Here is an 18,910-nt window from a genome sequence, read left to right on the forward strand (position 1 = left end):
AAAGCAATTCTCTGCCTGAACAGGGACTTGAACCCTGGACCCTCAGATTAAAAGTCTGATGCTCTACCGACTGAGCTATCCAGGCCCTCCGATATATAATGCTGTACCCCAAATCGGAATTAATGTACATAAGAATACATCTCCTTTAAGTGAGAGTGTTCAATTAGGGATTTATGGGTTATTCTAGAATATGCAAAGTGTCTATCCTATTTCCAGCATAGATCATCTGGGATGCTAATATTTACAGAATAATGGTAAAAGTCGATTGTACATTTGCAGTTTTGGCATTAAGCAAAAATCTAGAAAATCCAAACAAAAGTGTCAATCTCTTAATATCAACATGATACGTATGTGAATGATACATACTTTTCAAAAAAATTCTCCGCCTGAACAGGGACTTGAACCCTGGACCCTCAGATTAAAAGTCTGATGCTCTACCAACTGAGCTATCCAGGCTCTACAGAATATAATACTGTACCTCAAATCGGAATTAATGTGCATGTGAATAGATCTGCTTTAAGCGAGAGTGTTCAATTATGGTTTTATGGGAGATTCTAGAATATGCAAAGTGTCTAATCCTATTTCCAGCATAGATCATCTAGGTTGCTAATAGTTACAGAATAATGGTAAAATTCGATTGTACATTTGCAGTTTTGGCATTAAGCAAAAATCTAAAAAATCCAAACAAAAGTGTCAAACTCTTACGATCAACATGATACGTATGAGAATGATGCAAACTTTTCAAAGCAACTCTCTGCCTGAACAGGAACCTGAACCCTAGACCCTCAGATTAAAAGTCTGATGCTCTACCGACTGAGCTATCCAGGCTCTACAAAATTTAATACTGTACCTCAAATTGGAATTAATGAACATGTGAATAGATCTGCTTTAAGAGAGAGTGTTCAATTATGGTTTTATGGGTGATTCTAGAATATGCAAAGTGTCTAATCCTATTTCCAGCATAGATCATCTATGGTGCTAAAAGTTACAGAATAATGGTAAAATTCGATTGTACATTTGCAGTTTTGGCATTAAGCAAAAATCTAGAAAATCCAAACAAAAGTGTCAAACTCTTATGATCATGATGATACGTATGTGAATGATACATACTTTTCAAAAAAAAATTCTCTGCCTGAACAGGGACTTGAACCCTGGACCCTCAGATTAAAAGTCTGATGCTCTACCGACTGAGCTATCCAGGCTCTAAAAAATATAATACTGTACCTCAAATCGGAATTAATGTACATGTGAATAGATCTGCTTTACGAGAGAGTGTTCAATTATGGTTTTATGGGTGATTCTAAAATATGCAAAGTGTCTAATTCTATTTCCAGCATAGATAATCTAGGGTGCTAATAGTTACAGAATAATGGTAAAATTCGATTGTACATTTGCAGTTTTGGCATTAAGCAAAAATCTAGAAAATCCAAACAAAAGTTCCAAACTTTTATGATGAACATCATACGTATATGAATGATGCATACTTTTCAAAGCAACTTCTACGCCTGAACAGGGACTTGAACTCTGGACCCTCAGATTAAAAGTCTGATGCTCTACCGACTGAGCTATCCAGGCTCTCCAAAACATAATGCTGTACCCCAAATTGGAATTAATGTACATAAGAATACATCTCCTTTAAGTGAGAGTGTTCAATTAGGGATTCATGGGTGATTCTAGAATATGCAAAGTGTCTAATCCTATTTCCAGCACAGATCATCTAGGGTGCTAATAGTTACAGAATAATGGTAAAAGTTGATTGTACATTTGCAGTTTTGGCATTAAGCAAAAATCTAGAAAATCCAAACAAAAGTGTCAAACTCTTACGATCATGATGATACGTATGTGAATGATGCATACTTTTCCAAGAAATTCTTCGCCTTAACAGGGACTTGAACCCTGGACCCTCAGATTAAAAGTCGGATGCTCTACCGACTGAGCTATCCAGGCTCTCTGAAACATAATGCTGTACCCCAAATTGGAATTAATGTATATAAGAATAGATCTCCTTTAAGTGAGAGTGTTCAATTAGGGATTTATGGGTGATTCTAGAATATGAAAGTGTCTATCCTATTTCCAGCATAGATCATCTGGGGTGATAATATTTACAGAATAATGGTAAAAGTCGATTGTACATTTGCAGTTTTGGCATTAAGCAAAAATCTAGAAAATCCAAACAAAAGTGTCAATCTCTTAATATCAACATGATACGTATGTGAATGATACATACTTTTCAAAAAAATTCTCCGCCTGAACAGGGACTTGAACCCTGGACCCTCAGACTAAAAGTCTGATGTTCTACCGACTGAGCTATCCAGGCTCTTAAAAAAAAAATACTGTACCTCAAATGGGAATTAATGTACATGTGAATAGATCTACTTTACGAGAGAGTGTTCAATTATGGTTTTATGGGTGATTCTAGAATATGCAAAGTGTCTAATCCTATTTCCAGCATAGATCATATCGGGTGCTAAAAGTTACAGAATAATGGTAAAATTCGATTGTACATTTGCAGTTTTGGCATTAAGCAAAAATCTAGAAAATCCAAACAAAAGTTTCAAACTCTTTTGATCAACATCATACGTATGTGAATGATGCATACTTTTCAAAGCAACTCTCCGCCTGAACAGGGACTTGAACCCTGGACCCTCAGATTAAAAGTTCGATGCTTTACCGACTTAGCTATCCAGGGTCTACAAAACATAATACTGTACCTCAAATCGGAATTAATGTACATGTGAATAGATCTGCTTTAAGCGAGAGTGTTCAATTATGGTTTTATGGGTGATTCTAGAATATGCAAAGTGTCTAATCCTATTTCCAGCATAGATCATCTAGGGTGCTAAAAGTTACAGAATAATGGTAAAATTCGATTGTACATTTGCAGTTTTGGCATTAAGCAAAAATCTAGAAAATCCAAACAAAAGTTTCAAACTCTTTTGATCAACATCATACGTATGTGAATGATGCATACTTTTCAAAGCAACTCTCCGCCTGAACAGGGACTTGAACCCTGGACCCTCAGATTAAAAGATCGATGCTCTACCGACTGAGCTATCCAGGCTCTACAAAATATAATACTGTACCTCAAATCGGAATTAATGTACATGTGAATAGATCTGCTTTAAGAGAGAGTGTTCAATTATGGTTTCATGGGTGATTCTAGAATATGCAAAGTGTTTAATCCTATTTCCAGCACAGATCATCTAGGGTGCTGATAGTTACAGAATAATGTTAAAATTCGATTGTACATTTGCAGTTTTGGCATTAAGCAAAAATCTAGAAAATCCAAACAAAAGTGTCAAACTCTTATGATCATGATGATACGTATGTGAATGATACATACTTTTCAAAAAAAAAATTTCTGCCTGAACAGGGACTTGAACCCTGGACCCTCAGATTAAAAGTCTGATGCTCTACCGACTGAGCTATCCAGGCTCTAAAAAATATAATACTGTACCTCAAATCGGAATTAATGTACATTTGAATAGATCTGCTTTACGAGAGAGTGTTCAATTATGGTTTTATGGGTGATTCTAGAATATGCAAAGTGTCTAATCCTATTTCCAGCATAGATCATCTAGGGTGCTAATAGTTACAGAATAATGTTAAAATTCGATTGTACATTTGCAGTTTTGGCATTAAGCAAAAATCTAGAAAATCCAAACAAAAGTTTCAAACTTTTACGATCAACATCATACGTATGTGAATGATGCACACTTTTCAAAGCAACTTCTCCGCCTGAACAGGGACTTGAACCCTGGACCCTCAGATTAAAAGTCTGATGCTCTACCGACTGAGCTATCCAGGCTCTCCAAAACATAATGCTGTACCCCAAATCGGAATTAATGTACATAAGAATACATCTCCTTTAAGTGAGAGTGTTCAATTAGGGATTCATGGGTGATTCTAGAATATGCAAAGTGTCTAATCCTATTTCCAGCATAGATCATCTAGGGTGCTAATAGTTACAGAATAATGGTAAAAGTCGATTGTACATTTGCAGTTTTGGAATTAAGCAAAAATCTAGAAAATCCAAACAAAAGTGTCAAACTCTTATGATCATGATGATACGTATGTGAATGATGCATACTTTTCCAAGAAATTCTTCGCCTGAACAGGGACTTGAACCCTGGACCCTCAGATTAAAAGTCTGATGCTCTACCGACTGAGCTATCCAGGCTCTCTGAAACATAATGCTGTACCCCAAATTGGAATTAATGTATATAAGAATAGATCTCCTTTAAGTGAGAGTGTTCAATTAGGGATTTATGGGTGATTCTAGAATATGAAAGTGTCTATACAATTTCCAGCATAGATCATCTGGGGTGATAATATTTACAGAATAATGGTAAAAGTCGATTGTTCATTTGCAGTTTTGGCATTAAGCAAAAATCTAAAAAATGCAAACAAAAGTCTCAAACTCTTAAGATCAACATGATACGTATGTGAATGATACATACTTTTCAAAAAAATTCTCTGCCTGAACAGGGACTTGAACCATGGACCCTAAGATTAAAAGTCTGATGCGCTACCGACTGAGATATCCAGGCTCTACAGAATATAACACTGTACCTCAAATCGGAATTAATGTGCATGTGAATAGCTCTGCTTTAAGCGAGAGTGTTCAATTATGGTTTTATTGGTGATTCTAGAATATGCAAAGTGTCTAATCCTATTTCCAGCATAGATCATCTAGGGTGCTAAAAGTTACAGAATAATGGTAAAATTCGATTGTACATTTGCAGTTTTGGCATTAAGCAAAAATCTAGAAAATCCAAACAAAAGTTTCAAACTCTTTTGATCAACATCATACGTATGTGAATGATGCATACTTTTCAAAGCAACTCTCCGCCTGAACAGGGACTTGAACCCTGGACCCTCAGAATAAAAGTCTGATGCTCTACCGACTGAGCTATCCAGGCTCTAAAAAATATAATACTGTACCTCAAATCGGAATTAATGTACATGTGAATAGATCTGCTTTACGAGAGAGTGTTCAATTATGGTTTTATGGGTGATTCTAGAATATGCAAAGTGTCTAATTCTATTTCCAGCATAGATCATCTAGGGTGCTAATAGTTACAGAATAATGGTAAAATTCGATTGTACATTTGCAGTTTTGGCATTAAGCAAAAATCTAGAAAATCCAAACAAAAGTTCCAAACTTTTATGATGAACATCATACGTTTATGAATGATGCATACTTTTCAAAGCAACTTCTACGCCTGAACAGGGACTTGAACCCTGGACCCTCAGATTAAAAGTCTGATGCTCTACCGACTGAGCTATCCAGGCTCTCCAAAACATAATGCTGTACCCCAAATCGGAATTAATGTACATAAGAATACATCTCCTTTAAGTGAGAGTGTTCAATTAGGGATTCATGGGTGATTCTAGAATATGCAAAGTGTCTAATCCTATTTCCAGCATAGATCATCTAGGGTGCTAATAGTTACAGAATAATGGTAAAAGTCGATTGTACATTTGCAGTTTTGGCATTAAGCAAAAATCTAGAAAATCCAAACAAAAGTGTCAAACTCTTACGATCATGATGATACGTATGTGAATGATGCATACTTTTCCAAGAAATTCTTCGCCTGAACAGGGACTTGAACCCTGGACCCTCAGATTAAAAGTCTGATGCTCTACCGACTGAGCTTTCCAGGCCCTCCGAAATATAATGCTGTACCCCAAATCGGAATTAATGTACATAAGAATACATCTCCTTTAAGTGAGAGTGTTCAATTAGGGATTTATGGGTTATTCTAGAATATGCAAAGTGTCTAATCCTATTTCCAGCATAGATCATCTAGGGTGCTAATAGTTACAGAATAATGGTAAAAGTCGATTGTACATTTGCAGTTTTGGCATTAAGCAAAAATCTAGAAAATCCAAACAAAAGTGTCAAACTCTTACGATCATGATGATACGTATGTGAATGATACATACTTTTCAAAAAAATTCTCCGCCTTAACAGAGACTTGAACCCTGGACCCTCAGATTAAAAGTCTGATGCTCTACCGACTGAGCTGTCCAGGCTCTACAAAACAAAATACTGTACCTCAAATCGGAATTAATGTACATGTGAATAGATCTGCTTTAAGAGAGAGTTTTCAATTATGGTTTTATGGGTGATTCTAGAATATGCAAAGTGTCTAATCCTATTTCCAGCATAGATCATCTAGGGTGCTAATAGTTACAGAATAATGGTAAAAGTCGATTGTACATTTGCAGTTTTGGCATTAAGCAAAAATCTAGAAAATCCAAACAAAAGTGTCAAACTCTTACGATCAAGATGATACGAATGTGAATTATGCATACTTTTCAAAGCAATTCTCCGCCTGAACAGGGACTTGAACCCTGGACCCTCAGATTAAAAGTCTGATGCTCTACCGACTGAGCTTTCCAGGCCCTCCGAAATATAATGCTGTACCCCAAATCGGAATTAATGTACATAAGAATACATCTCCTTTAAGTGAGAGTGTTCAATTAGGGATTTATGGGTTATTCTAGAATATGCAAAGTGTCTATCCTATTTCCAGCATAGATCATCTGGGATGCTAATATTTACAGAATAATGGTAAAAGTCGAATGTACATTTGCAGTTTTGGCATTAAGCAAAAATCTAGAAAATCCAAACAAAAGTGTCAATCTCCTAATATCAACATGATACGTATGTGAATGATACATACTTTTCAAAAAAATTCTCCTCCTGAACAGGGACTTGAACCCTGGACCCTCTGATTAAAAGTCTGATGCTCTACCGACTGAGCTATCCAGGCTCTGAAAAATATAATACTATACCTCAAATCGGAATTAATGTACATGTGAATAGATCTGCTTTAAGAGAGAGTGTTCAATTATGGTTTTATGGGTGATTCTAGAATATGCAAAGTGTCTAATCCTATTTCCAGCATAGATCATCTAGGGTGCTAAAAGTTACAGAATAATGGTAAAATTCGATTGTACATTTGCAGTTTTGGCATTAAGCAAAAATCTAGAAAATCCAAACAAAAGTTTCAAACTCTTTTGATCAACATCATACGTATGTGAATGATGCATACTTTTCAAAGCAACTCTCCGCCTGAACAGGGACTTGAACCCTGGACCCTCAGATTAAAAGTTCGATGCTCTACCGACTGAGCTATCCAGGCTCTACAAAATATAATGCTGTACCTCAAATCGGAATTAATGTACATGTGAATAGATCTGCTTTAAGAGAGAGTGTTCAATTATGGTTTCATGGGTGATTCTAGAATATGCAAAGTGTCTAATCCTATTTCCAGCACAGATCATCTAGGGTGCTAATAGTTACAGAATAATGTTAAAATTCGATTGTACATTTACAGATTTGGCATTAAGCAAAAATCTAAAAAATCCAAACAAAAGTGTCAAACTCTTACGATCAACATGATACGTATGTGAATGATACTTACTTTTCAAAAAAATTCTCTGCCTGAACAGGGACTTGAACCCTGGACCCTCAGATTAAAAGTCTGATGCTCTACCGACTGAGCTATCCAGACTCTCCGAAACATAATGCTGTACCCCAAATCGGAATTAATGTACATAAGAATACATCTCCTTTAAGTGAGAGTGTTCAATTAGGGATTCATGGGTGATTCTAGAATATGCAAAGTGTCTAATCCTATTTCCAGCATAGATCATCTAGGGTGCTAATAGTTACGGAATAATGGTAAAAGTCGATTGTACATTTGCAGTTTTGGCATTAAGCAAAAATCTAGAAAATCCAAACAAAAGTGTCAAACTCTTACGATCATGATGATACGTATGTGAATGATGCATACTTTTCCAAGAAATTCTTCGCCTGAACAGGGACTTGAACCCTGGACCCTCAGATTAAAAGTCTGATGCTCTACCGACTGAGCTATCCAAGCTCTACAAAATAAAATACTGTACCTCAAATCGGAATTAATGTACATGTGAATAGATCTGCTTTAAGAGAGAGTTTTCAATTATGGTTTTATGGGTGATTCTAGAATATGCAAAGTGTCTAATCCTATTTCCAGCATAGATCATCTAGGGTGCTAATAGTTACAGAATAATGTTAAAATTCGATTGTACATTTGCAGTTTTGGCATTAAGCAAAAATCTAAAAAATCCAAACAAAAGTGTCAAACTCTTACGATCAAGATGATACGTATGAGAATGATGCACATTTTTCAAAGAAACTCTCCGCCTGAACAGGAACCTGAACCCTGAACCCCCAGATTGAAAGTCTGATGCTCTACCGACTGAGCTATCCATGCTCTCCAAAACATAATGCTGTACCCCAAATCGGAATTAATGTACATAAGAATACATCTCCTTTAAGTGAGAGTGTTCAATTAGGGATTTATGGGTTATTCTAGAATATGCAAAGTGTCTATCCTATTTCCAGCATAGACCATCTGGGATGCTAATATTTACAGAATAATGGTAAAAGTCGATTGTACATTTGCAGTTTTGGCATTAAGTAAAAATCTAGAAAATCCAAACAAAAATGTCAATCTCTTAATATCAACATGATACGTATGTGAATGATACATACTTTTCAAAAAAAATTCTCTGCCTGAACAGGGACTTGAACCCTGGACCCTCAGATTAAAAGTCTGATGCACTACCGACTGAGCTATCCAGGCTCTAAAAAATATAATACTGTACCTCAAATCGGAATTAATGTACATGTGAATAGATCTGCTTTACGAGAGAGTGTTCAGGTATGGTTTTATGGGTGATTCTAGAATATGCAAAGTGTCTAATCCTATTTCCAGCATAGATCATCTAGGGTGCTAATAGTTACAGAATAATGGTAAAAGTCGATTGTACATTTGCAGTTTTGGCATTAAGCAAAAATCTAGAAAATCCAAACAAAAGTGTCAAACTCTTACGATCATGATGATACGTATGTGAATGATGCATACTTTTCCAAGAAATTCTTTGCCTGAACAGGGACTTGAACCCTGGACCCTCAGATTAAAAGTCTGATGCTCTACCGACTGAGCTATCCAGGCTGTCTGAAACATAATGCTGTACCCCAAATTGGAATTAATGTATATAAGAATAGATCTCCTTTAAGTGAGAGTGTTCAATTAGGGATTTATGGGTGATTCTAGAATATGAAAGTGTCTATCCTATTTCCAGCATAGATCATCTGGTGATAATATTTACAGAATAATGGTAAAAGTCGATTGTACATTTGCAGTTTTGGCATTAAGCAAAAGTCTAGAAAATGCAAACAAAAGAGTCAAACTCTTAAGATCAACATGATACGTATGTGAATGATACATACTTTTCAAAAAAATTCTCCGCCTGAACAGGGACTTGAACCCTGGACCCTCAGATTAAAAGTCTGATGCTCTACCGACTGAGCTATCCAGGCTCTCCAAAACATAATGCTGTACCCCAAATCGGAATTAATGTACATAAGAATACATCTACTTTAAGTGAGAGTGTTCAATTAGGGATTCATGGGTGATTCTAGAATATGCAAAGTGTCTAATCCTATTTCCAGCATAGATCATCTAGGGTGCTAATAGTTACAGAATAATGGTAAAAGTCGATTGTACATTTGCAGTTTTGGCATTAAGCAAAAATCTAGAAAATCCAAACAAAAGTGTCAAACTCTTACGATCATGATGATACGTATGTGAATGATGCATACTTTTCCAAGAAATTCTTCGCCTGAACAGGGACTTGAACCCTGGACCCTCAGATTAAAAGTCTGATGCTCTACCGACTGAGCTATCCAGGCTCTACAGAATATAATACTGTACCTCAAATCGGAATTAATGTGCATGTGAATAGATCTGCTTTAAGAGAGAGTGTTCAATTAGGGATTTATGGGTTATTCTAGAATATGAAAGTGTCTACCCTATTTCCAGCATAGATCATCTGGGTGATAATATTTACAGAATAATGGTAAAAGTCGATTGTACATTTGCAGTTTTGGCATTAAGCAAAAATCTAAAAAATGCAAACAAAAGTGTCAAACTCTTACGATCAACATGATACGTATGTGAATGATACATACTTTTCAAAAAAATTCTCCGCCTGAACAGGGACTTGAACCCTGGACCCTCAAATTAAAAGTCTGATGCTCTACCGACTGAGCTATCCAGGCTACAAAAATAATAATACTGTACCTCAACTCGGAATTAATGTACATGTGAATAGATCTGCTTTACAAGAGAGTGTTCAACTATGGTTTTATGGGTGATTCTAGAATATGCAAAGTGTCTAATCCTATTTCCAGCATAGATCATCTAGGGTGCTAATAGTTACAGAATAATGGTAAAAGTCGATTGTACATTTGCAGTTTTGGCATTAAGCAAAAATCTAGAAAATCCAAACAAAAGTGTCAAACTCTTACGATCAAGATGATACGAATGTGAATTATGCATACTTTTCAAAGCAACTCTCCGCCTGAACAGGGACTTGAACCCTGGACCCTCAGATTAAAAGTTCGATGCTCTACTGACTGAGCTATCCAGGATCTACAAAATATAATACTGTACCTCAAATCGGAATTAATGTACATGTGAATAGATCTGCTTTAAGAGAGAGTGTTCAATTATGGTTTCATGGGTGATTCTAGAATATGCAAAGTGTCTAATCCTATTTCCAGCATAGATCATCTAGGGTGCTAATAGTTACAGAATAATGGTAAAAGTCGATTGTACATTTGCAGTTTTGGCATTAAGCAAAAATCTAGAAAATCCAAACAAAAGTGTCAAACTCTTACGATCATGATGATACGTATGTGAATGATGCATACTTTTCCAAGAAATTCTTCGCCTGAACAGGGACTTGAAACCTGGACCCTCAGATTAAAAGTCTGATGCTCTACCGACTGAGCTATCCAGGCTCTCTGAAACATAATGCTGTACCTCAAATTGGAATTAATGTATATAAGAATAGATCTCCTTTAAGTGAGAGTGTTCAATTAGGGATTTATGGGTGATTCTAGAATATGAAAGTGTCTATCCTATTTCCAGCATAGATCATCTGGGGTGATAATATTTACAGAATAATGGTAAAAGTCGATTGTACATTTGCAGTTTTGGCATTAAGCAAAAATCTAAAAAATGCAAACAAAAGTCTCAAACTCTTAAGATCAACATGATACGTATGTGAATGATACATACTTTTCAAAAAAATTCTCCGCCTGAACAGAGACTTGAACCCTGGACCCTCAGATTAAAAGTCTGATGCTCTACCGACTGAGCTATCCAGTCTCTAAAAAATATAATACTGTACCTCAAATCGGAATTAATGTACATGTGAATAGATCTGCTTTACGAGAGAGTGTTCAATTATGGTTTTATGGGTGATTCTAGAATATGCAAAGTGTCTAATCCTATTTCCAGCATAGATCATCTATGGTGCTAAAAGTTACAGAATAATGGTAAAATTCGATTGTACATTTGCAGTTTTGGCATTAAGGAAAAATCTAGAAAATCCAAACAAAAGTTTCATACTCATTTGATCAACATCATACGTATGTGAATGATGCATACTTTTCAAAGCAACTCTCCGCCTGAACAGGGACTTGAACCCTGGACCCTCAGATTAAAAGTTCGATGCTCTACTGACTGAGCTATCCAGGATCTACAAAATATAATACTGTACCTCAAATCGGAATTAATGTACATGTGAATAGATCTGCTTTAAGAGAGAGTGTTCAATTATGGTTTCATGGGTGATTCTAGAATATGCAAAGTGTTTAATCCTATTTCCAGCACAGATCATCTAGGGTGCTAAAAGTTACAGAATAATGTTAAAATTCGATTGTACATTTGCAGTTTTGGCATTAAGCAAAAATCAAAAAAATCCAAACAAAAGTGTCAAACTCTTACGATCATGATGATACGTATGTGAATGATGCATACTTTTCCAAGAAATTCTTCGCCTGAACAGGGACTTGAAACCTGGACCCTCAGATTAAAAGTCTGATGCTCTACCGACTGAGCTATCCAGGCTCTCTGAAACATAATGCTGTACCTCAAATTGGAATTAATGTATATAAGAATAGATCTCCTTTAAGTGAGAGTGTTCAATTAGGGATTTTTGGGTTATTCTAGAATATGAAAGTGTCTACCCTATTTCCAGCATAGATCATCTGGGTGATAATATTTACAGAATAATGGTAAAAGTCGATTGTACATTTGCAGTTTTGGCATTAAGCAAAAATCTAAAAAATGCAAACAAAAGTCTCAAACTCTTAAGATCAACATGATACGTATGTAAATGATACATACTTTTCAAAAAAATTCTCCGCCTGAACAGGGACTTGAACCCTGGACCCTCAGATTAAAAGTCTGATGCTCTACCGACTGAGCTATCCAGGCTCTACAGAATATAATACTGTACCTCAAATCGGAATTAATGTGCATGTGAATAGATCTGCTTTAAGAGAGAGTGTTCAATTAGGGATTTATGGGTTATTCTAGAATATGAAAGTGTCTACCCTATTTCCAGCATAGATCATCTGGGTGATAATATTTACAGAATAATGGTAAAAGTCGATTGTACATTTGCAGTTTTGGCATTAAGCAAAAATCTAAAAAATGCAAACAAAAGTGTCAAACTCTTACGATCAACATGATACGTATGTGAATGATACATACATATTTTTTAAAAAAATTCTCCACCTGAACAGGGACTTGAACCCTGGACCCTCAGATTAAAAGTCTGATGCTCTACCGACTGAGCTATCCAGGTTACAAAAATAATAATACTGTTCCTCAACTCGGAATTAATGTACATGTGAATAGATCTGCTTTACAAGAGAGTGTTCAATTATGGTTTTATGGGTGATTCTAGAATATGCAAAGTGTCTAATCCTATTTCCAGCATAGATCATCTAGCGTGCTAATAGTTACAGAATAATGGTAAAAGTCGATTGTACATTTGCAGTTTTGGCATTAAGCAAAAATCTAGAAAATCCAAACAAAAGTGTCAAACTCTTACGATCAAGATGATACGAATGTGAATTATGCATACTTTTCAAAGCAATTCTCTGCCTGAACAGGGACTTGAACCCTGGACCCTCAGATTAAAAGTCTGATGCTCTACAGACTGAGCTATCCAGGCCCTCCGATATATAATGCTGTACCCCAAATCGGAATTAATGTACATAAGAATACATCTCCTTTAAGTGAGAGTGTTCAATTAGGGATTTATGGGTTATTCTAGAATATGCAAAGTGTATATCCTATTTCCAGCATAAATCATGTGGGATGCTAATATTTACAGAATAATGGTAAAAGTCGATTGTACATTTGCAGTTTTGGCATTAAGCAAAAATCTAGAAAATCCAAACAAAAGTGTCAATCTCTTAATATCAACATGATACGTATGTGAATGATACATACTTTTCAAAAAAATTCTCCGCCTGAAAGGGAATTGAACCCTGGACCCTCAGATTAAAAGTCTGATGCTCTACCAACTGAGCTATCCAGGCTCTACAGAGTATAATACTGTACCTCAAATCGGAATTAATGTGCATGTGAATAGATCTGCTTTAAGCGAGAGTGTTCAATTATGGATTTATGGGAGATTCTAGAATATGCAAAGTGTCTAATCCTGTTTCCAGCATAGATCATCTAGGTTGCTAATAGTTACAGAATAATGGTAAAATTCGATTGTACATTTGCAGTTTTGGCATTAAGCAAAAATCTAAAAAATCCAAACAAAAGTGTCAAACTCTTTTGATCAACATGATACGTATGAGAATGATGCAAACTTTTCAAAGCAACTCTCTGCCTGAACAGGAACCTGAACCCTAGACCCTCAGATTAAAAGTCTGATGCTCTACCGACTGAGCTATCCAGGCTCTACAAAATTTAATACTGTACCTCAAATCGGAATTAATGAACATGTGAATAGATCTGCTTTAAGAGAGAGTGTTCAATTATGGTTTTATGGGTGATTCTAGAATATGCAAAGTGTCTAATCCTATTTCCAGCATAGATCATCTAGGGTGCTAAAAGTTACAGACTAATGGTAAAATTCGATTGTACATTTGCAGTTTTGGCATTAAGCAAAAATCTAGAAAATCCAAACAAAAGTTTCAAACTCTTTTGATCAACATCATACGTATGTGAATGATGCATACTTTTCAATGCAACTCTCCGCCTGAACAGGGACTTGAATCCTGAACCCTCTGATTAAAAGATCGAGGCTCTACCGACTGAGCTATCCAGGATATGCAAAGTATAATACTGTACCTCAAATCGGAATTAATGTACATGTGAATAGATCTGCTTTAAGAGAGAGTGTTCAATTATGGTTTCATGGGTGATTCTAGAATATGCAAAGTGTTTAATCCTATTTCCAGCACAGATCATCTAGGGTGCTAATAGTTACAGAATAATGTTAAAATTCGATTGTACATTTGCAGTTTTGGCATTAAGCAAAAATCTAAAAAATCCAAACAAAAGTGTCAAACTCTTACGATCAACATGATACGTATGTGAATGGTACGTACTTTTCAAAAAAATTCTCTGCCTGAACAGGGACTTGAACCCTGGACCCTCAGATTAAAAGTCTGATGCTCTACCGACTGAGCTATCCAGGCTATAAAAAATATAATACTGTATCTCAAATCGGAATTAATGTACATGTGAATAGATCTGCTTTACGAGAGAGTGTTCAATTATGGTTTTATGGGTGATTCTAGAATATGCAAAGTGTCTAATCCTATTTCCAGCATAGATCATCTAGGGTGTTAATAGTTACAGAATAATGGTAAAATTTGATTGTACATTTGCAGTTTTGGCATTAAGCAAAAATCTAGAAAATCCAAACTTTTATGATCAACATCATACATATATGAATGATGCATACTTTTCAAAGCAACTTCTCCGCCTGAACAGGGACTTGAACCCTGGACCCTCAGATTAAAAGTCTGATGCTCTACCGACTGAGCTATCCAGGCTCTCCAAAACATAATGCTGTACCCCAAATCGGAATTAATGTACATAAGAATACATCTCCTTTAAGTGAGAGTGTTCAATTAGGGATTCATGGGTGATTCTAGAATATGCAAAGTGTCTAATCCTATTTCCAGCATAGATCATCTAGGGTGCTAATAGTTACAGAATAATGGTAAAAGTCGATTGTACATTTGCAGTTTTGGCATTAAGCAAAAATCTAGAAAATCCAAACAAAAGTGTCAAACTCTTATGATCATGATGATACGTATGTGAATGATGCATACTTTTCCAAGAAATTCTTCGCCTGAACAGGGACTTGAACCCTGGAGCCTCAGATTAAAAGTCTGATGCTCTACCGACTGAGCTATCCAGGCTCTCTGAAACATAATGCTGTACCCCAAATTGGAATTAATGTATATAAGAATAGATCTCCTTTAAGTGAGAGTGTTCAATTAGGGATTTATGGGTGATTCTAGAATATGAAAGTGTCTATACTATTTCCAGCATAGATCATCTGGGGTGATAATATTTACAGAATAATGGTAAAAGTCGATTGTACATTTGCAGTTTTGGCATTAAGCAAAAATCTAAAAAATGCAAACAAAAGTCTCAAACTCTTAAGATCAACATGATACGTATGTGCATGATACATACTTTTCAATAAAATTCTCTGCCTGAACAGGGACTTGAACCATGGACCCTAAGATTAAAAGTCTGATGTTCTACCGACTGAGATATCCAGGCTCTACAGAATATAACACTGTACCTCAAATCGGAATTAAGGTGCATGTGAATAGCTCTGCTTTAAGCGAGAGTGTTCAATTATGGTTTTATGGGTGATTCTAGAATATGCAAAGTGTCTAATCCTATTTCCAGCATAGATCATCTAGGGTGCTAAAAGTTACAGAATAATGGTAAAATTCGATTGTACATTTGCAGTTTTGGCATTAAGCAAAAATCTAAAAAATCCAAACAAAAGTGTCAAACTCTTTTGATCAACATGATACGTATGAGAATGATGCAAACTTTTCAAAGCAACTCTCTGCCTGAACAGGAACCTGAACCCTAGACCCTCAGATTAAAAGTCTGATGCTCTACCGACTGAGCTATCCAGGCTCTACAAAATTTAATACTGTACCTCAAATCGGAATTAATGAACATGTGAATAGATCTGCTTTAAGAGAGAGTGTTCAATTATGGTTTTATGGGTGATTCTAGAATATGCAAAGTGTCTAATCCTATTTCCAGCATAGATCATCTAGGGTGCTAAAAGTTACAGACTAATGGTAAAATTCGATTGTACATTTGCAGTTTTGGCATTAAGCAAAAATCTAGAAAATCCAAACAAAAGTTTCAAACTCTTTTGATCAACATCATACGTATGTGAATGATGCATACTTTTCAATGCAACTCTCCGCCTGAACAGGGACTTGAACCCTGGACCCTCTGATTAAAAGATCGAGGCTCTACCGACTGAGCTATCCAGGATATGCAAAATATAATACTGTACCTCAAATCGGAATTAATGTACATGTGAATAGATCTGCTTTAAGAGAGAGTGTTCAATTATGGTTTCATGGGTGATTCTAGAATATGCAAAGTGTTTAATCCTATTTCCAGCACAGATCATCTAGGGTGCTAATAGTTAAAGAATAATGTTAAAATTCGATTGTACATTTGCAGTTTTGGCATTAAGCAAAAATCTAAAAAATCCAAACAAAAGTGTCAAACTCTTACGATCAACATGATACGTATGTGAATGGTACGTACTTTTCAAAAAAATTCTCTGCCTGAACAGGGACTTGAACCCTGGACCCTCAGATTAAAAGTCTGATGCTCTACCGACTGAGCTATCCAGGCTATAAAAAATATAATACTGTATCTCAAATCGGAATTAATGTACATGTGAATAGATCTGCTTTACGAGAGAGTGTTCAATTATGGTTTTATGGGTGATTCTAGAATATGCAAAGTGTCTAATCCTATTTCCAGCATAGATCATCTAGGGTGCTAATAGTTACAGAATAATGGTAAAATTTGATTGTACATTTGCAGTTTTGGCATTAAGCAAAAATCTAGAAAATCCAAACTTTTATGATCAACATCATACATATATGAATGATGCATACTTTTCAAAGCAACTTCTCCGCCTGAACAGGGACTTGAACCCTGGACCCTCAGATTAAAAGTCTGATGCTCTACCGACTGAGCTATCCAGGCTCTCCAAAACATAATGCTGTACCCCAAATCGGAATTAATGTACATAAGAATACATCTCCTTTAAGTGAGAGTGTTCAATTAGGGATTCATGGGTGATTCTAGAATATGCAAAGTGTCTAATCCTATTTCCAGCATAGATCATCTAGGGTGCTAATAGTTACAGAATAATGGTAAAAGTCGATTGTACATTTGCAGTTTTGGCATTAAGCAAAAATCTAGAAAATCCAAACAAAAGTGTCAAACTCTTATGATCATGATGATACGTATGTGAATGATGCATACTTTTCCAAGAAATTCTTCGCCTGAACAGGGACTTGAACCCTGGACCCTCAGATTAAAAGTCTGATGCTCTACCGACTGAGCTATCCAGGCTCTCTGAAACATAATGCTGTACCCCAAATTGGAATTAATGTATATAAGAATAGATCTCCTTTAAGTGAGAGTGTTCAATTAGGGATTTATGGGTGATTCTAGAATATGAAAGTGTCTATACTATTTCCAGCATAGATCATCTGGGGTGATAATATTTACAGAATAATGGTAAAAGTCGATTGTACATTTGCAGTTTTGGCATTAAGCAAAAATCTAAAAAATGCAAACAAAAGTCTCAAACTCTTAAGATCAACATGATACGTATGTGAATGATACATACTTTTCAATAAAATTCTCTGCCTGAACAGGGACTTGAACCATGGACCCTAAGATTAAAAGTCTGATGTTCTACCGACTGAGATATCCAGGCTCTACAGAATATAACACTGTACCTCAAAACGGAATTAAGGTGCATGTGAATAGCTCTGCTTTAAGCGAGAGTGTTCAATTATGGTTTTATGGGTGATTCTAGAATATGCAAAGTGTCTAATCCTATTTCCAGCATAGATCATCTAGGGTGCTAAAAGTTACAGAATAATGGTAAAATTCGATTGTACATTTGCAGTTTTGGCATTAAGCAAAAATCTAGAAAATCCAAACAAAAGTTTCAAACTCTTTTGATCAACATCATACGTATGTGAATGATGCATACTTTTCAAAGCAACTCTCCGCCTGAACAGGGACTTGAACCCTGGACCCTCAGATTAAAACTTCGATGCTCTACCGACTGAGCTATCCAGGCTCTACAAAATATAATACTGTACCTCAAATCAGAATTAATGTACATGTGAATAGATCTGCTTTAAGAGAGAGTGTTCAATTATGGTTTCATGGGTGATTCTAGAATATGCAAAGTGTTTAATCCTATTTCCAGCACAGATCATCTAGGGTGCTAATAGTTACAGAATAATGTTAAAATTCGATTGTACATTTGCAGTTTTGGCATTAAGCAAAAATCTAAAAAATCCAAACAAAAGTGTCAAACTCTTACGATCATGATGATACGTATGTGAATGATGCATACTTTTCCAAGAAATTCTTCACCTGAACAGGGACTTGAAACCTGGACCCTCAGATTAAAAGTCTGATGCTCTACCGACTGAGCTATCCAGGCTCTCTGAAACATAATGCTGTACCTCAAATTGGAATTAATGTACATGTGAATAGATCTGCTTTACAAGAGAGTGTTCAATTATGGTTTTATGGGTGATTCTAGAATATGCAAAGTGTCTAATCCTATTTCCAGCATAGATCATCTAGGGTGCTAATAGTTACAGAATAATGGTAAAAGTCGATTGTACATTTGCAGTTTTGGCATTAAGCAAAAATCTAGAAAATCCAAACAAAAGTGGCAAACTCTTACGATCAAGATGATACGA

The 18,910-nt window shown here is 35.8% G+C and overlaps 17 non-coding genes across 17 annotated transcripts; all 17 read right to left on the bottom strand.

Moving 5' to 3' along the window:
- Positions 1 to 12: 12 nt before the first annotated feature.
- TRNAK-UUU (transfer RNA lysine (anticodon UUU)) lies at positions 13 to 85 on the bottom strand. The gene has a single exon. It is a non-coding gene; the product is annotated as a tRNA-Lys (tRNA).
- A 298-nt stretch (positions 86 to 383) lies between these two features.
- On the bottom strand, positions 384 to 456 carry TRNAK-UUU (transfer RNA lysine (anticodon UUU)). The gene has a single exon. It is a non-coding gene; the product is annotated as a tRNA-Lys (tRNA).
- Positions 457 to 1,129: 673 nt separating this feature from the next.
- TRNAK-UUU (transfer RNA lysine (anticodon UUU)) lies at positions 1,130 to 1,202 on the bottom strand. The gene has a single exon. It is a non-coding gene; the product is annotated as a tRNA-Lys (tRNA).
- A 2,160-nt stretch (positions 1,203 to 3,362) lies between these two features.
- TRNAK-UUU (transfer RNA lysine (anticodon UUU)) lies at positions 3,363 to 3,435 on the bottom strand. Its single transcript has one exon. It is a non-coding gene; the product is annotated as a tRNA-Lys (tRNA).
- A 300-nt stretch (positions 3,436 to 3,735) lies between these two features.
- TRNAK-UUU (transfer RNA lysine (anticodon UUU)) lies at positions 3,736 to 3,808 on the bottom strand. The gene has a single exon. It is a non-coding gene; the product is annotated as a tRNA-Lys (tRNA).
- A 299-nt stretch (positions 3,809 to 4,107) lies between these two features.
- Positions 4,108 to 4,180, bottom strand: TRNAK-UUU (transfer RNA lysine (anticodon UUU)). Its single transcript has one exon. It is a non-coding gene; the product is annotated as a tRNA-Lys (tRNA).
- Positions 4,181 to 5,222: 1,042 nt separating this feature from the next.
- On the bottom strand, positions 5,223 to 5,295 carry TRNAK-UUU (transfer RNA lysine (anticodon UUU)). The gene has a single exon. It is a non-coding gene; the product is annotated as a tRNA-Lys (tRNA).
- A 2,902-nt stretch (positions 5,296 to 8,197) lies between these two features.
- On the bottom strand, positions 8,198 to 8,270 carry TRNAE-UUC (transfer RNA glutamic acid (anticodon UUC)). Its single transcript has one exon. It is a non-coding gene; the product is annotated as a tRNA-Glu (tRNA).
- Positions 8,271 to 8,941: 671 nt separating this feature from the next.
- TRNAK-UUU (transfer RNA lysine (anticodon UUU)) lies at positions 8,942 to 9,014 on the bottom strand. The gene has a single exon. It is a non-coding gene; the product is annotated as a tRNA-Lys (tRNA).
- Positions 9,015 to 9,309: 295 nt separating this feature from the next.
- TRNAK-UUU (transfer RNA lysine (anticodon UUU)) lies at positions 9,310 to 9,382 on the bottom strand. Its single transcript has one exon. It is a non-coding gene; the product is annotated as a tRNA-Lys (tRNA).
- Positions 9,383 to 9,681: 299 nt separating this feature from the next.
- On the bottom strand, positions 9,682 to 9,754 carry TRNAK-UUU (transfer RNA lysine (anticodon UUU)). Its single transcript has one exon. It is a non-coding gene; the product is annotated as a tRNA-Lys (tRNA).
- Positions 9,755 to 12,277: 2,523 nt separating this feature from the next.
- TRNAK-UUU (transfer RNA lysine (anticodon UUU)) lies at positions 12,278 to 12,350 on the bottom strand. Its single transcript has one exon. It is a non-coding gene; the product is annotated as a tRNA-Lys (tRNA).
- Positions 12,351 to 14,508: 2,158 nt separating this feature from the next.
- TRNAK-UUU (transfer RNA lysine (anticodon UUU)) lies at positions 14,509 to 14,581 on the bottom strand. The gene has a single exon. It is a non-coding gene; the product is annotated as a tRNA-Lys (tRNA).
- Positions 14,582 to 14,868: 287 nt separating this feature from the next.
- Positions 14,869 to 14,941, bottom strand: TRNAK-UUU (transfer RNA lysine (anticodon UUU)). Its single transcript has one exon. It is a non-coding gene; the product is annotated as a tRNA-Lys (tRNA).
- A 1,785-nt stretch (positions 14,942 to 16,726) lies between these two features.
- Positions 16,727 to 16,799, bottom strand: TRNAK-UUU (transfer RNA lysine (anticodon UUU)). Its single transcript has one exon. It is a non-coding gene; the product is annotated as a tRNA-Lys (tRNA).
- A 287-nt stretch (positions 16,800 to 17,086) lies between these two features.
- TRNAK-UUU (transfer RNA lysine (anticodon UUU)) lies at positions 17,087 to 17,159 on the bottom strand. The gene has a single exon. It is a non-coding gene; the product is annotated as a tRNA-Lys (tRNA).
- A 299-nt stretch (positions 17,160 to 17,458) lies between these two features.
- On the bottom strand, positions 17,459 to 17,531 carry TRNAK-UUU (transfer RNA lysine (anticodon UUU)). The gene has a single exon. It is a non-coding gene; the product is annotated as a tRNA-Lys (tRNA).
- Between the last annotated feature and the right edge of the window lie 1,379 nt (positions 17,532 to 18,910).

This window comes from Leptodactylus fuscus, chromosome 1 (assembly GCF_031893055.1).
Source record: "Leptodactylus fuscus isolate aLepFus1 chromosome 1, aLepFus1.hap2, whole genome shotgun sequence".
NCBI lineage: Eukaryota > Metazoa > Chordata > Amphibia > Anura > Leptodactylidae > Leptodactylus > Leptodactylus fuscus.